Genomic DNA, 13,643 nt, shown 5'->3' with positions numbered 1-13,643 from the left:
GGAGCAAGCTAAACATCACGGCTTTCCATTTAAGACAAGCCACGTCGTTCGTGCAAACTAAAAACATAGCTCAAAACCATTGAGTGCACAGGTGACAACAGCAGAGCTCAGGTCCCCTTTGAGGGCAGAGTCCCATATGACTGCACACATCCCACCCCGTGAAGCAGGCCCTGCTCCCCACCAGGGGTCCCTGACCCTGCACCGACCTCCGGAACCCCGGAACCTCCCTGGCTGGCTGGGGTCTGCCGGGAGCCCACGGAGAGGGGAGTTTCCGGCTGGGCCCAGGGAAAGGCACCTGCCTGCGTGGTCCCTGTCTCTGCAGCTCCCTGGGGGGTCCGGGTTCACAGACCCACCCCACCGCCTGCCGCTCAGCTGCCGGCTCTCCCCTGGACTTCCTGTTGCACTCACTGCTAAGCTGGGGCTGGTCCTCGCTGCGGGCAAAGTGCTTTGTTCCTTTTGCTCTGCAGCACGGGTGGCCACCTCGACGCACCCTTCACCTTTGACTACCTGATTGATCCGGGTGGTTTCCAGCTGTTGATTTTTTTTCTGACAGGGCTGCCAGAGGGACTTGGGTGCCCATTGCCCTCAGATTCTGGCGTCCTGGGAAGCAGCTCCCACGTGTTGGGCCTCACTCGGTGCCAACAGTTCTGCAGTGGGAGCGTCTTCCCCGAGGCGTGGGGAGGAAATTATAACGTACTTAAACCTGCCCGGTTACTATGGAGCCTGGATTTGAATTCAGACCCTTCTGGCCCTGGGGTCCACCCTGTCAGCCCCTGCACTGTCCTGTGACAGGAGGAAGAGAGAGCTAAGCCCTCATCTGTCCTGGAGCCCAGGGGTCTGATTTTTAAAAGCAGCCGCAATATCCTGTGACTTCTTTCTCGAAAATCTTTTATTTTTGGCCTGAGACAGCTAATGCGTGTCCAGGGTATCCACGGAAACCAGGGTGCTGGGAGCAAGCTGTACCAAATCGCCATACTGAAGCCATCAGACGGCCAGTCCGGGCCTCTCTGGTTATTTATTTACTTTCCACCCCTCTGTGTCATTTTACACTCCCCTGACCAATGAGACCATCAGATGCACGCTTTCAGGGCATGCGGGGAGGGGCCTGCCCTTTCGGAACAGGGGCGGGGGTGTGCTCGCTGTTCCTACTTGTGAGCTCCCCAGATGAGGCGTGACACCCAGGTCTGCCTCTCACCCCACAGGGCAGATCCCGCGTTTCACCCCCAAGTCTTGCTCTAGGTCAGGATCTCTCAGTGGTGTCACTATTGACATTTGGGGACAGATGACTCTCTGTCTTGGGGGCTGTCCTCATGCTCAGCAGCATCCGTGGTCCCTAGTCCCTACTAGAGGCGAGTGGCGCTGTCCCCGCCGGAGACAACCCGAATGGCCCCGCACATCACCACACACCTGCTTGGAGTAGGGTTGCCTGATAAATACAGGACACCCCGTTCCATGTGGATGTCAGATGAACAACGAATCATTTTAGTATAATTATGTCCCAAACTATACTAAATGCAGTATTTGAGACATATTTATAGTAAAAAACTGTTTCATTGTTTATTGAAATTCAAATTTAACCTTGTGTCTTGTATTTTTATGTGCTAACTCTGCCAGCCCTAACTAGGGGGCAAAATCACTCCAGGGTGGAAACCAGGGCTCTCGAGCTCGGGGTCTTAACCATCATGCCTCAGTTTCCTCACCTGTAAAATGGGTGTAATATTAGCACTGACCTGGTTAAGGAGTTGCAGGCACTGATGGAGCCGAGGCTGGCAGCCGTAGCACATGGGGCAAACGCCCGCTGCTCTTCTTCTCCGGGGGATATTGTGGGGCTTTTGTGATACAAGCCAGGCCTCCCTCTTTCTCCCGCTCTCTGCCCCAGAACTGGGGTGGGGACTGCTACAGAGCAAGCACACAGGAGCAGCCCCACCCAGGGATGGGCGGTGGGGCCAGGCCCTGCAGCCTGCATCATCTTTAGAAGAGAACCTTTCTCCTGGGGCCGGCACTCAGCTCACAGCCGGGTCCTTCTTGGTGCCTGGCCCTGCGCTGAGTACCAGGGGGACCATGGTGCCCAAATGCAGGCCCAGGCACTGCCTTCCAGGAGCTGGGGTGGCATGGGCATAAATGACGACCGTGATGCAGGTTCTATCCCCCCTGCTCCAGTTCCTTGTTCCCCGAGGCTGGGGTTGCTCTGAAACCTCCTTGATGTCCCTCACCCCCCACATCCCGGCCAGGGGCCAATCCTGGGGTTCTGCCCTTACATTTAAAGATAGTGTTACTGAGGCGCTGTTGACACACATACTTAATGTGGGCAATGTGGTCAGGTGTGACTTATGTGCACACGAGTGAAGCCATCCTCACAGTCGAGAGACTGCACGTCTCGTCGCCCCAGAAGGGCCCTGTGTCCCCTGGTCATCTCCCTCCGCCTTCCTCACAGCAGCCGCCGATCTGCTCTGTCACTGTAGATGGCTTTACGTGTTCTAGAGTTTGATATAAATGGATTCGCACAGTCCATGCTTTTTTTGGTCTGGCTTTTTTCACTCAATATGATTGTTGTGAGGTTTGTGCGTGTTGTGTGTGGCGTTTATTTCTGGGTGGCATTCTCCGGCCTGGACCCACCAGCTTGCTAACCCATTTGCCTCTTTTTTACGATGCGACTATTTATTGACATATGGCAAGCACACAGAGAAGGGCATCGATCACACCTGACCACGAAGTGAGCACGCACGCACCTGTGCTGCCAGCCAGGCCGAGAAGCGGCATGACCAGCGGAAGCCCCTGTGCCCTGCTGGTCGCTGCCCCCCTCAGAGGCCGCCCCCACCCTGTTTCCTAAGACGAGGAAGAAGCTGCTGGTTCGGGAACTTTGCACATGTGGGTCAGACAATGTGTCCTTTGTCTGCATCTGGCTTCTTCGCTCACACTCACCCTGCTCTCCTGTGTGTGGCAGCTTGTTCCTTTAGGGCTTGGTGGTGCGCTTAGGTGTGGCCGTACCGGCCTGCTTACCCAGCCTCCTGCGGAGGGCGGTTGGGCTGCTTCCACTGTTTGGCCATTGTGAATATTGCTGGTATGAACATTTTTGCACAAATCAATCTCTCTCTCTCTCTCTCTCTCTCTCTCTCTCTCTCTCTCCCTCCCTCCCCTTCCTTCTCTCCCTCCTCCCCTCCCTCCCTCCTGTCTCCTACTGGCCCCTCATCCCCTTGAGGAATGAGAGGATCTCTTACCTACCTTTGTAACTTGGTGCCATGAACTGCAGTCACAGGTCCCCAGCGGAGCTCAGTGGATGGACGACTTTATTTCGTTAACCAGAGGAGCACTACGTGTGAGGGCTCCAGCCCCCCACTTCCTTGCCGTGTCTGGGTGTGTTCTGGCCCAGGCAAGCCAAATGCAGGGCGCTTCAGCTGAGGGACGGTGAGTTGGTGCTGAAAACTTGGTCACAAAAGAGGAGTTTAGGATTTGGCTCCCGTCTTTCCCCAGCTGGCCTTGCAGGGCTGTTTTCAGGGCGTCCCCGGGTCTGCCACGCAGGCCTCTCCAGCAGAAGGCAAGGATTTGCCCAAGGTCTCCGCTCAGCATCTTTTCCATGAGGTCTAGCAGTGGAGCCGCCAGATGGAAAAAGGACACCCACTTAAATTTGAATTTCAATCCAACAATGAAGAATTGAAGTATGACCTGAATGCGACTGAAATCCAAACCTGACTGGCGCTGTGTGTGTTTATTTGCTAAACCCGCAGCCTGTCTAGCAGAGCTGAGTTGGATGAATGAACGGATGAGCTTGTTATAGTTAGCTATCGCTGCGTAACAAATTACCATAAACTAAGCAGCTTAAATAATAGACATTTGTTATCTCGCAGTTTCTATGGGCCAGGAGCCTGGCCTATGCTTCAAGATCTCACCTGGCTGAGATCCAGGTGCTGATGGGGCTGTGGTCTCACCTGGATGCCAGGTGTGGGGCTGGAAAAGAATCAGCAACAAGGCCCCTCGGGCTATTGGTAGAATAGGTTCCCTGTGGCTCACATGGGGCTCGAGGCTGCCTCCTTCTTCAAAGCAGTAGAAAGAGCAGAGTCTAGAGGAGTCTATTGGGAAGATGGGGGTCCTTCAACAGAATGTGGTCACAGGAGTGACACCCGTCTCCTTCACTGTCACCAGGGGACGGTTAAGTAAACAGCGGTTCCTCCGTACTCCAGAGCAGGTGCAGGAATAGCAACAGGGCTGTGATTTCCCTGCACCTAGAGAAAGCAAACTGCACAGTTTTCCAAATGAAAAACAGCCAAATCACTTTTTACATCTCCACCCGCCCCCAGTTATAAAAACAACCCGTGCTCATGGCAAAATAGAAAAAACAAGAAAATTACAAGTGGAAAGAATGCAGAATATTACTGCCCATAAACACTACTTCTAACATTTGGATGCATTTCCTTCCAGTTTCATTTCTGTGCATATTTGCACACATGGGGGGATGTACATGTATATTTAAATAGATATTGAAGCAAAAATAGAATCCCCGCAGGGGCTGCTCAGCGCCTCGCTCTGCCCTCTCGCCTGTCACCGCCCCGTGCTGAGTGCAGATTTATCGTCTTCGCGGAGGCAGAGCACGAGCGACTGGATGCAATCCCCGAAGGGTGGACACACAGGTTGTGTCCGGTTTTCAGAGGACACCCCTGCGTACCGCCCTTTGTGTAACTGGGGTTCGAGAATCAACGGCATGAAGGGGAATATGGGCTCTTCCCCTCACCCACCGTTTCACCTGGGACACGTCCCTAAACCTCTTGCTGCCTCAGTCTCCTCATCTCTAGAATGGGGACAGTAACTGGACGCACCTCCTGGAGCTGCCGAGGAGCGAGTGATTGGAAAGTCCGAGGACTGCTGTCGGAGGCACTGGGGGTCCAGTTTGGATTTGCTGTAGGGAAGGTGCAGTGGGGACTTGGGGACCTACTGGGAAGTGGAGAATGGCGATAGCATGGTGGTGGCTAACACTGTTCACCCTTCCTGGGGCTCTGTTCTAACCCTTACCCACCACCCAGTGCTCGGTGAAGCCTAAAATAAATTTTAAAAATAAATAAAATACAAATAAGGCACGACTTGGTAACATTTAAGGGGCACCTCTCCCGTCCCCTGGCAATCCCAGCGGGAGGACTGCATCCCCTGGCTCACGTGCCCAGACACCTGGTGTGAGACCTGGAAGCACCACTTGGGAGCCAACCTAGATGCCCCCTGGTCAGGACCTGGGCAGTAATAGCGCAGCTGCACGGACGCCAGGAGCTGCCCGCCAGGGCGGGGCTACAGCTGGGCTGGAAGTGCGGCCCGCTGCTTGCTTTTGTAGGTAAAGTTTGATTGGAACAAGCCATTTTGTTTACATTTTGTCTCTGGCTGCTTTCAAGCTGCAAGGGCAGAGTTGAGTAGTTGCGGCAGAGACCAGATGGCCCACGAAGCCTAAGATATTTACCGTTTGACCCTTTTCTGAAAAATTTCGCTACATCAGTACGCACCGTGGCGGAAGGCTCTCCGCGCTCACTGCTGCCTGAGAAAAACACTGGCAGCAGGGGGACGCCAGCATCGACAGCGTGCTTTCTGCTCTGTGAGGAACAATGGGAGACAAACAAGACCATGGGAACATGCGTGCAGGTGGGTTTTACAGGTGCACAAAAGTCTGAAAGGGTACACCCCGCTCTGCTGTGACTGTTTCCGCTGGAAGTTGAGAGGTAATATCCTTGAGGGAGCGTTAACTAGTTGCTAAGCACTACGCTGCATGCACACATGCTCTCACTTTAAAAAATATATATTTATTAATTAAATTGACTGGGGTGACATTGGTCAACGTGAACATACAGGTTGCAGGGGTGGGTTTCTATGTTACAAGATCTGCATATTGCACGGTATGCCCACCACCCGGAGTCAGATCTTCTGCCAGCTTCTATCAGGACTCCCTTCCCCCCGCACCTGCCAGATTCGCTCACTTTTACAAGAAGACTCTGAGGTTGGTGCTAAAATGATGTTCCTTTTACAGGTAAGACAATAAAGGCACAGAGAGGTGAAGTCACTTGCCTAAGGTAACACAGCTTTCAAGTAGCAGAGCTGGGATTCAGTGTGGGGGAGAAGGGCAAACACTTCCTATTTTACTAATGTCTCTGTTGTTTAACAAACATGGAAAAGAATAAAATGTGACTCGCTTGACACAGTCCCTGTCACTACCTACTTGGTCGCAGGCCCCTCTCAGGCCTGCCACCCAGGGCGTTCTTCCAGTGGGCTCACGGCGACCTCTCAGGAAGGTCTCGGGCAGGACCCTAGACCTGCTCTAGTGATGGGTGAGTGGCCGGGAGGCGGCAGATTCTGGGCCGCAGGTAGGAGGGACCCCCCCCTTTAATTCAGGGCCTCCCAAACTGAGGGTGCATTTGCAGGGAAGCTGGGAGCTCCCCTGCCCCGCCCAGATTTTCCAAGGCATTGCGTTTCATGAGCGTTATCAAACGGTGACATTTCGGAGTGCAAGTGGGGTGGTTGTTAATACGGATTTGATGGTGCTAAAATGATTAAGCGTGGCAGGCTTTTAAACAATGGGTTCATAAAAGGTGTTAATAACTCCTAAGTGCCTCGGTGATATCATAAACTGCTCCCAATTAGGTCTCTTCACTTCTCTTTACTCAAGGAATGAGCGAGGACTTGCTGGAAGGCTGCCTGAGCCACGGGAGCCTTGGGGAGCAGCGAGAAGCGGGGCCCAGCTTGGGAAACTATTAGCTGGGCCGGGAGTGTGCACGAGCTTTCTAAAGGAGCACCCACTTCAGGCTTTTCAGAAAGAAATGTCCAGGAGACCCCAAGAATGGGGCGAAGGAGTGAGGATGTGGCTCTGGGCCCTCAAGGCCATTCCGGGTGTCCTGCAGGCTGCCTTCACACAAAACCCAGGCAGCAGGGATGCGGGGGCTTAGCGTGGGGGCTGCATTTGAATCTGGCTCTGCTACAGTCTCTGGGTCAGTGTGGGCAGCTTGCCCTCCTCCGTGTGTGCAGAATATAAATGCCCGGCCCCTCGTTCAAGAGTTAGTAAGAATTTCAAGGTGGGACAGCACAGCACCAAACTAAGCATGGAGCCTTTCTGAGCCTGGGGCCTGTGACTGTACAGGTGTGTGTCCATGATGCTGGTCCTCCTGTGCCCTCGATCTCCCCATCTGTAAAATGGGCTTAGACACAAATGTCACTCAACATTTTCTAATAGTCACATCAAAGAAGTAAAATGAAACAGACACTACTTTTAACAATATATTTAAAAGTTATGTTTAACCCAATATATCCAACATGTTACCATCAGACATGTAATCAAATAAAACATGATCAATGAGATACTTCACATTCTTCGTTTGTTCATATCAAGCAGTGGAAATCCAGCAAGTATGTTACACTTACGGTTCATCTCATTTCAGACCAACACGTTTCAGGGCCACATGTAGCTGCCACATGGCACAACACCGAGCAAATGAAGCCCCCCCCACCCCCACCCCCGCCCACCCCGTGTGTTTGAAACTTAGCAAACACTCATGTAGTATACCCACCCCTCTCCTCGGCCTAGTATGCAGAAGGCATCTACCAACTACCACCTCACGATGGTGGACAGGAAGGGATACAGCACAGTATACAGTTGGTGCTCAATAGAGCTCAGCTGTGTGTATGTCTTTGGTCTCTCCTCTGCAGTGCCCTACCCCCCTCCTGGGAACACATTGGATCCCCATCTGAAAATGGGGTGATGACAGTGTCCCCAAGGAGGTTGCAGGTGTCCCCAAGGTGGGGTGGTCTGTTCTCAGAGAGATATGCCAGATGTGCCACTGACATGGCAGTGCTAAGGCTCCTGGGAAGTGTCATTCTGTCTTGTGTTTTCAGCTTCCAGAACAACTCCCAGATTGCAGGAGGTGTTCGATAAGTGTTCGTTAAGCAACTGAATGAATGACTCATGAATAACTGAATGCCCATTAGAAGGAGGCATTTTGTTGTTTGGAGTTTGAAACTATAGAGGGAGCCCTGCCTGGAAGGGACCCAAGGGGACAAAGGTGGAGATTTGGGACTCTGGGTGGGGGGGGGGGGACTTTGAGGCCTCTCACACCTTCTTCTGATGGGCTCATGGTCTCTGCTCTGTTAGGTCCCTTTGGCCAACTCCCAAAGCCCTGATCCTCTCGGGGTCTATCCCAGCTCCACTGTGGGAGCCCCTCCCTGAGTCTGGGCTCTGGGTAGACCAGGAGGCCAGCTACTCCAGCTCCCAGCCTGCGGTCCCCTGGGTGGGCCTGCAGCCAGCCTGGGAGTGACGTGTGAGGAGCCCTCCCCTGAGCCAGGCCTGCTGACTCCTGATGCGTTCGATTTCCAGATGGGAATCTTTTCAGCAACATTGCACTTCTACTCCATTGAAGGAGAAAGATGCAAAGGCAAGGCCCTCTCTCCTGCCCTCCCTCTGAGGGTGGACAAGGATGAAACCAGACCACAGACCTCTCCTGCCCCCCCACCCCCACCCCACCCCAGGCAGCCTGTGGGAACCCCAGGTGCCAGCGTCTGCGCACCTCATTCATCTGCACCTCACTGAGGTTTTTTCTGCCACATCTGAGTACCTACCACTTTAGACTATGATTTAACCTTTTTCTCAAAACAGATTTATTTTAAAAATGTTTACATAGCAATAAAAGAAACCCCTTTCCAATGGAAAATTACAAAAATAGCCTGAATAACCAAATATAAGTACTCATCACATGTAATATAAAATGTATTGCAATAGAATATATTATGTATAAGTATTTATTATAATACAGTAAAACATATCATTTACACAGTTACATATAATCTACATATATAAAAGCCAAGCGACTGGAATGGTGGAATGACCCGAATGACTGGTCACTATGACACGTACTGCGGTGGCCAACTGGCCCGATGGGGGCCCCAATTGGCCCCCCAAACCTCCCACGGCCCCTTCCCCCCACTGGCCTGGCCCCAATCGGCCCCCATCAGGGCCAGCTGGCCGGACCCCACCCATGCACGAATTCATATACCGGGCCTCTAGTTTATAATATCATATATAAATGTATTAAAATTGTATGTAAAATCATACAAATATATATATATATATATATATATATATATATATATATAAACCCATCATCTAGCTTCAAAAAAATGTCAGCTCATGGCCAATTCTGTTTTTTCTACATTTCTACTCCCTGTCCCCCCCACTCCAGATTATTTTGAAGCAAATCCTAGACATCATGTCATTTCAGCCATAAATATTTCAGTGTCTGTCTCAAAAGACTGACTTTTAAAACCAAGTTTACCTTAAAAGTGAGCTCTGGGTCACTGCCTTGAAAGGAGCTCCGGGCCACTTTCCTCGGAGGCCGGAGAGCACACAGAGAAAGCAGTCCTCTGGCTCCTGCGCTCTTGGTCTCAGGGGAGCCAGCACGTGCAGGGGTGTGGAGGGCGAGCAGCCCAGCGACTCTTGCTCCTTGGCAGGCCCCTTGCCAGGCCTGAGGCAGACGGAGAGGGAAGAACCTTTTCTGTGCATTTGCTGTGATTTGATGCTGGGTCCAACGACCCCGAATTGCTCACCCCTGCCCGCACCCCTGCCCTGAGGGAGGCAGGCCCTCTTGGCAGCTCTGCAGGGGCTGCTGTGAGGGCTGCCGCTGAGGGGGGCAGGGCCCGGGCTGCACAGTGGCCCCCCTGGACTCCCGTCCTGGGGCACCCCTTCCTGAGTGTGTGACCTTCGGCACGGGACAAACTCCCCCGTCCTCAGTGTCCTCAGCGGCAGGATGGGGGCGAGAATAACTGGCACCACCGGGTTGTCAGGAGGCCCAGTGAGATACGGGACGGACAGCGTGAAGTCGCAGCGAATGGTGGCTGGGATTCTGCGCGCTGTTATTTGTTAGTATTAACTACGTGTGCCACCCCAGCGATTTCTCAGTGTCCCCCTGGGGAGTGGGGTTCGGCTTTCCTCTTCTCTCTCACTTTCCGGTGGAGGTAGGAGCATCTCTGATGGTAGACTCCCCCCAGCTTTGGCGCCTGAATTCCTGAAGCCTTGGGCCACATCTGGGCTCTCATGAGCCCCCGAGCCCAGCCTGAAAGCCCAGGAGTCCCTCCTGCTGCCTGGGGGAACCGACCGCCGGAAAAGAATCCAGACTCCCATGGGCGTCCCCAGCTGCCAGCGCCTGGGGGCAGCGCCACCCCCCCCCTTCCCTGCCAGACAGTCCGGCACGCTGCCAGGTCTGCGATTCACACCCTGGACGTGGCAGACAGCCCCGCCGGCTGGCAGGCAGCGTGCGGCGTGCGGCTTTCCCCTCTCCGGGGCTGGCTTGTTGTGCTCTGGGCTGCACATTCATTTTTAGATCCCAGCCTCCTCCCTCGCCATCTCCCGCTTCTGTTCTCAGAGAGCAAACTGGGATGTGCCCGGCTTCGTGGGGAAGTCAGACAGAAGTGTGCCACGTGCTCTGGCCGCCTGAGATACGGAGTTAATTAAAAGGGAGGCTCTGAGCAGCAGGTTCACTGGCCGGAAACGCAGCTGGCTGGGACTGGCTGCAGGGACGATGCCGCTCTGGCACCCTGGCCCGCAAGGCCGGCCAGCGTGGTGCTCCTGGGATGGGGCTGCCCTCCCGATCGGCTGGGTTGGCCGTGTGTTGGTTAAATATGAACTCTTCCAGCATGTTGAGCTGCTGAGAGCTTTAATTAGGTAAATAAATTTTAAAGGGCTTGGAAGGAGGGTTCGGTCAGGAGCCTGAGCTGCTGAAATGTGCTTTGTCTGCGGAAGGACGGAAGCTGAGGTCCCTCAGGGCCAGCCCCGCAGCCGCAGGGCTAGGGCAGAGGTGGGGAGAGAGGAGAAGAAAGAGGGAGAGATGTTGGGGGTTGCGGGGAGAGGGCCGTGGTGGGGGGACTGCTGGAGAGAGGGGACACCTGCAAGGAAAGCAGTCCATTGAGACAGTGAGGTCTGGACAGAGGAGCCGGCCTGCCCGGGTCCAAATCGGCTGTGCCCTTTCCAGCTGTGTGTCCTTGGGAAGTCACTTGCCCGCTCTGTGCCTCCAGATATGTACTGCGCATATGTTATCTGTAAAGTTAGGACGTTGATCTTAATAGTACCCCTCCCTAAGTGAAGACAAGGTGCTCCAGCAACACCTGGCACGGAGTGGTGATTGTTAACCTGAATTTATTGTTGTTATAAAGGAGATGGATGCCCAAGACAGGAAAGGAAAAGCAGGGACTCCAGTGTTTATGGATAGCAGCTCCCCATTTCTTCCTTGGCCCACCAAATCCTCATGGCATTGGAGGAAAGAGGCAGGTCCTACCAGGACTTCCTCCTCTGGCTACAGAAGCAGGTGAGACCAAGCAGAGGGGCCCTCTTTAGGGCCACTCCTCTGTTGACTCAAGGAAAAGAACATTCTCTGAGAGCTCAAATGCCTCCTCCTCCAGGAAGCCTTCCCTGATGCCAGTTCTTTAGCTGCCCTCCTCTAGCTTCCTAATGGCCTGGGCTCCCCCGAGCACACCTCACACTGTCCGATGATGCTTCTTGCTTAAAATGTATGTTTTCTCACCTAAAACATCTTTGTAAATATTTTTCAAACATTCTTATTATAAACAAATTAAAAATTCCAGACGTATGAGAAGTAAAATGAGGTCTTACTCCCCCCAACGCTACACCCCTCCCTACAGCATGGTGCGTGTCCCTCCTGACCTTCTGGAGGGTGACTGTGTATCACTTTGTTTTATCTTTAAATGTGATTGCATTATGCGTATTAAGCAAACAAGTAAGCATCAGAACAGCATCTTGGCATCTTCCCATGACAACGCTTATCGAACTTATTCTTTTACTAGGGGCCCAGTGCATGAATCTGTGCACCTTGAAAGGAACTGTGGGCCGCGAAGCTATGGTGGACACAGGGGCGGATCTCAGACCATCCTCTGTGCCCCTGCCTGGCCCCTCCTGCTGTGGCCCCTGGTCCCCTGTTTGCCGGCAGTGGGTACGAGAGGCACTGCCAACCCTGATCGCCCCTCAGGAGCAGAGGGAGGTAGAGAAGCCCTGAGGGGCGATCGGGGCCAGCGCCGGGCACCAAAGGTGAGTGTGAGCAAGGCCAGCACCGGCAGCAGGTGCAAGCGCTGGGCAGGACCGCGGCGCCCAGGAGCAAAGAATTTTCAGTAACCACCAGAGGCTCTCCCTGATGACAGTGACTGGCACCCCGCCTTGGTCTGGCACCCCTACTCACCTGCTCCACCATCCCGCCATGGCCGACGCCCACCATGTTCTGCGCGCGCCCCCTGGTGGTCAGTGTACGTCATAGCAACCAGTTGTTTGGTTGTTTGGTTGTTCTGCCACTTGGTCTATTTGAATATTAGGGTTTTATACATAGAGGTTTTTAATTTTTATAGATCTTTTCCTTGAACCTGTGATATAGACACATGGTAAAAATAAAACTGTGCAAAAGAGTAGAAAGTGACAATAAGGTATCTCTCCTTTTCCTGAACTAAGATGGCTGGGGAAGAAGGAAGGGACAATGGTTACATGAAGTCAACCAGCAGTGTCCACTGTATTATTTTTCATACTAAGTTTCTCATTAACACGTAAGAATAAAACCAATACCCATTCATCCATTCAATTAATCAATTGAAGTATTAGCATCTGGTGCTATGTAACAATATTATCCCAAACTGAGTGACTTAAAGCACTGGACATTTATTATCTCAAAGTTTTTGTGGCTCGCCCTTGGCTGGTGGCTCTGGCTCAGGGTCCCTTATGAGGCTCCATCAGGGTATTAGCGGGAGCTGCACCATCTGAAGGTCGGACCGGGGCCAGGGGGTCGCTTCCTACACAGCTCACTTGATAGAGGTGGGCATGAGGCCTCAGTTTCTCGCCACGTGGACCCCTCCATAGGACTATCTGAGTGTCCTTATGGCAGGCAGCATCTTATCCTAGACCGAGTGATCCAAGGGAAAGACCAGGAGGTGGCTGCGTGCCTCCTGTGCCCTAGTTACTTCTGCTCTATTCCGTCTGTTAGAAGCAAGTCACAAAGCCCAGCTGTCACTCAAGGGAGAGGAATGCAGCCCCACCCCTGGAAAGGAGGAGGCTTTGCAGACAGATTTTAAAGCCACCACAAGGCTCGCCACCTCTCACCTCCTTTCGCTGCTGAGGTCTACAGAGCAGACCTGCAGGCACAGGCTCTGTGCACTTGGGGCTGGAACCGGTCTCCACACAGCTCCATGCTTTCCCTCGCTGGAGGACTTTCTGCCACAGGCCATCCCTGCTGAGCTGGAGAGGAAAGCCCAGGGCCTCATGGGTCTCCCTGGAGCCTTCCTCCTGCAAGTCTGCCAGGAGCCAGCTCCCCAGCAGACAGCTCCTGCTGGCAGGAGAGCTCTGGAGATTTTCCTTTATCCAGCACCACCCCCTGCCCGGTATCTGCACATCCATCCTCACCCTCCCTGAGGGGCATTGTCACTGCCCCCGAAGAAACTGGGACACACAGGTGAGATGGCCACCCGGGTCACCTGGTCTGTGTGATAAATACCACCCTTGTCCTCCCTCCTGCATGGTTTCTGTTAGGGAGCATCTTCCTGAGGTTTGATCTTTTTGTTGCTAATCCTCACCTGAGGCATTGTTCCCATTGCTTTTCAGAGAGAGTGGAAGGGAGAGAAGGAGGGAGGGTAGGTAGGAGGGA

The sequence above is a fragment of the Myotis nattereri genome (genome assembly GCF_964212035.1).
Source record: "Myotis nattereri genome assembly, chromosome: 8".
Lineage (NCBI taxonomy): Eukaryota > Metazoa > Chordata > Mammalia > Chiroptera > Vespertilionidae > Myotis > Myotis nattereri.
Note: the sequence above shows the minus strand (reverse complement) of the source record.